Here is a 4778-nt window from a genome sequence, read left to right as displayed (position 1 = left end):
ATAGGACAGGACGACGTCTGTCGGGCCAGCTAGTTTTATTATGTAATTAACTGACGATAGATTTTTTAGTTAGAATTGTATGTATTTTTTAGCAAAAAAAGTATGAAGATTGAAACAATTAAAGAAGAATAGCTACAATTCAGAAACATTTTAGGCATAAAATCGTCACATACGCTGTAGATACAGCGTAGTGTTCCCTAGTGTTTACTTAAACACTTTACTAGGTGCTGGACTAGTCCAGTGCATCGACAAGCCGACCAGAGTGACACACAACACATCTACTTGTATTGACCACATTTTTGTCCGTTTTCATGATATGAGACGAGTCAAATCTGCTGTCATACAATCTCACATCACTGACCATTACAGCACTGCTCTTACAATCACTAACACCATTCAGACGCCTACAGGAACTGGAACTGACACTCTGCCACAGAACCAATTTCGCACCTACATTGATCACGCTTCACTAACTGAACATATTACAAAAACTGACTGGAGTCCTATCATGAGTAATCACGAGGTTAATCAGTGCACAGCATGTTTTTGTTCGACATTGAGTAACTGTATCGGAGCCTCAACAAAAACAATTAAAAATCACTCAACAAGATTTAAAAAAATAAAGCCTTGGATTACCGTAGACCTCATTAAATTAATTCGAATACGAGACAAGTTAAGTAAAAAGATCAAAACCCAACCTTTTAATATATTACTTCTAGATAGATTCAGGGCCCTGCGCCTATCTTTAAATCAAAACATCAAACTCGCAAAGAAAAATTATTATAGGGGTAAAATTTCAGAATCGAACAGGGATCCAAAATTATTTTGGGGCATAGTTAGTGAAATATCGGGCAGGAATTGCTCTAAGGACCATTTTCCATTTGAAAAAGTTTTACCTGGTTCTTCGAATAATGCGAACATGAAGACTAAAATAGCTAACGATTTTAATAAGTTCTTTACATCAGTAGGTTCTAAATTGGCCAACTCAATCAATTCAGCTGGGGCTCCAGTCGTAAACGACGCTGACTTCTCACTCGACACGAATTTCACATTCAACACGGTCACACACGCTGACATAGAACGTTACGTCCAGGGTCTGCGCGGAGGGTCTGCACCTGGCCATGATGGTATCTCGGCCTTTGTTCTTAAAGAAAACATCCACTCTCTATGTGCTCCTCTTCTGCACATTGTCAATGTTAGCCTGACATCTGGTATATTCCCAAACGAGCTGAAATTGGCCAAGATCATTCCATTGCACAAATCCAATGATTTCACAGACATGAATAACTATCGTCCGATTTCTTTGTTGAGTGTAATCGCTAAGCTATTAGAGAAAATATCTAAAGACCAACTTGTTTTTTACCTCCACCAGTGCAATATTTTAAGTGAAAATCAGTATGGTTTCAGGAGTGACAAAAACATATCTGATGCTTTATTCGATATTAATAAATGCATTAACGAGGCAATTTATGGCAACAAACGAAGTATGTTAATATTTTTAGACTTGAAAAAAGCTTTTGACTCAGTGGACAGAAGTCGATTGTTGCGTAAACTTGAGCTTGTAGGGGTGCGCGGCACCTCGCTCGCTTGGTTCAGCAGCTACCTCTCTGATAGGCTACAAACTGTCGCACTTGGTGAAGTGTCAAGCGATGTTTTGCCAGTGGAGTATGGTGTGGTCCAGGGCTCGACCCTTGGTCCTGTTTTGTTCCTCCTTTATATTAATAATATTTCTAAAATTCAAACAGAAGGAAAATTAACATTATTTGCTGATGATACTCTAATATTTGTAACCGGATCATCCTGGGAGGAGGTTAAAAACAAGGCAGAATCAGAACTCTGTTTGCTAAAAAAAATGGCTTGACCAAAATGTATTGTCTCTTAATATATCTAAAACCAAATTCATGCCAATTTCATTACGCAAGATAACCGAATACAAACTTGAAAACCTATCTATTCATGTCTGTGGAAATCATTCCAATAACTCTTGTTTTTGTAGCAAAATTGAAAAAGTTGATTCATACAAATATCTTGGTATTGTTTTTGATTCAAAGATGAAATGGTCGGAACATGTTGAATATCTAAAAAATAAATTACGTAAATATATTTATGCGTTTAGGCAACTTAGTGATATACTCGAAGAGCAAGAAATTAAAATAGCATACTATGCATATGTTCAATCATTGTTATCTTTTGGAATTATTGCTTTTGGTGGTGCTTACAAAACTATCTTGCAACCTGTTTTTGTTGTACAGAAAACAATACTTAAAGTTGCTTTTAAAAAACACTTTAGATATTCAACTGACGACATTTTTGTAGAAACGGGAGTTTTGACAGTCAGACAGTTATTTTTAAAATTTATTTTAGTTCACATGTACAAAAACTTTGATAATATTTTTATAAAAATTACTCATCCCCACAATACGCGCTTTTCTCGAAATGTTGGTGTAAAATGTTCCACAAACTTTAAAATTCATTTTCACATACGAATTGCTTTCACTTAACCCAAATCATTTATCGTAACATGTGTAACAGATATCAAAATGTCAACATTCTAAATTCACCCTCTCTCTCTCTATTTAAGAAGCATGTAGTAGCGTGGCTTGTAGGATTGAGTGCAGAGGACACCAAGGCCGTTATCGCGTTGGGCGGACCTGACCGTTGACCCTACACAATCACTGATACACCACCTTCACTGACTGACCAACACACCACACTCCACCTCTCCTCTTCAATCTTCACCAGATTTTTATAAATTTTCGCTGTTTTGTACAAAGAGTTTTTTATCGTCAATTTAATTCACAGAAGAACACCAAACATCCAGTTTCAAGCAAGAAAATTTTTTAAATTTAGAATTATACGAATTATTTTTTGTTTTCCTATACATTTTTTTACCTCCCATCTAAATTACCTTTTTCGCAACTCGAGTCTACGCACAGGCCCTGCCTATGTAGACTTTTTCCTTTGTTATAGAAGGTATTTTTTTGCACATTTTTCTTTTTATTTCTACAGAATATAATTTTTCTTTTTTAATCTAGTTAGTAATGTTTGCTGTATTATATTTAAGTAAAAAAAATACAATGTAATTATATGTATATAATTTATGGGAAATAAAATATTATTTCATTATTTCATTATTATTATTATTATTACAGACGTTGCATTTCTGTCAAGCAAGTTGGTATGTATGGACTCTGGGATGTAGAGTAGAGGAAATCAAATGCAGTAGCCATTCCAGGACTAATAATTAGTTATGAAAATTTGAAAAACTACTGATATTAAAACCAATACAATTAATTGACGTGCAAATTTTTGCCAAACAAAGTTCTTCCCTAGTGTTCCTTACTTACAAAGGCTGTGCTTATTATTTATAGTTTTTGTTCCTATGACTATTACTGGTAGTACGTCCCTTAGGGAAGCATAGAGGAGAATGACTACTAAATATACATACCCCAAATAGCACAGTTTATGTATCTAAAACGTATCGGACATTGCACTGCAACATAGGACATGTAACGGATGCTATTTGTTACCTATCAGATAGATACCTGATACGTATTCGGAACGTGCAAATGTCCGCGCTGAGGATATGTATCTTTGGATACTTTGGATATGTATCCGCAATGTAACGAGAATATGTTTTTAATACGTAACTGAATATATATAATGTATGTATGTAGATGTGATGGAATAAAACCCAGGGGCAGTGGAATAATTACCTAGGGGTGGAGCTAGAAGCGGTGGAATGATTTCTTGCATGGCCATGCTGGAGATGTATAACAGGAGTGTAGTTGTAGAGGTAGACCTACATGGAGGTAGTACGAATCTTACCTTAAAAAATGCTTAATGCAGTGGAATGATAACCTGGAGCGTAGCTGTAGGAAATTAGCTAGGCCCACATAGAGGCAACTGCGATATGTAAACGTTTGGTGAAACGGATTTAAGTACCTGTTGACAGTGTGCAGTGCACTGTTATATACTGTGTTATTTACACTCTGAAAATTACTATGATGGGAGCAGTAGCACTTTTTGGCCAGAAGGCAAATCTGTGAAGAATTTTTCCGAGGTAGGATGTGTTGGCAGTCTTCTTTGTGAAGAATATTTCCAAAAATGTGTATTAAACCCCTATTGTTTATTTAATCATTGTAGGTATCGGCAAAGTTTACAACCCTACCTAATTTTCATTGATTTTATCATTGTATGGTTAAAATTAAATGCATTGATTAAATTAAAACGTACGTTTCCTCATAGATAAAACATATGTTTTAACTATGGTTTCATTTAAGCCTAACTTCAAAAGAACACTTAGAAAATACAAATTGACGACAAGCAGGATTAGGACGGGTCCACTCTACCTGCGGATATTTTTTATGGGGAAATCCCCACAAAAAAATCAAAATTTCAAAAAAATGAAAAAACACCTGGAGATATTATGGATTAGAACCTACATACCAAATCTCATCGAAATCGGACCACAGGTGTAGTCCGTAGCTCTGTACACATCCACACACACACACACACACACACACACACACACAGACATCACTTCGAAAACCACTTTTTTGGGTCCAGGGGGACCCAAAACGAATATATCCACTCAAAACTCAAACTCGAAAATTTTGACGAAAACAATACTTTCTCCATATACTATGGTATAGGGGGAGAAAGTAAAAATGTAAATCCAAGGCCAAATCTAAATCCAATCCAATTCTGACATCTGAGTGAGTGTGAGTAGTGAGAAGTGAGACAGAGACACTACTACTAGTGGTACTAACTTACTT

The sequence above is a fragment of the Macrosteles quadrilineatus genome, unplaced genomic scaffold (genome assembly GCF_028750875.1).
Source record: "Macrosteles quadrilineatus isolate MER2022 unplaced genomic scaffold, UCM_ALF_1.0 Scaffold_8__2_contigs__length_117827958, whole genome shotgun sequence".
NCBI lineage: Eukaryota > Metazoa > Arthropoda > Insecta > Hemiptera > Cicadellidae > Macrosteles > Macrosteles quadrilineatus.
Note: the sequence above shows the minus strand (reverse complement) of the source record.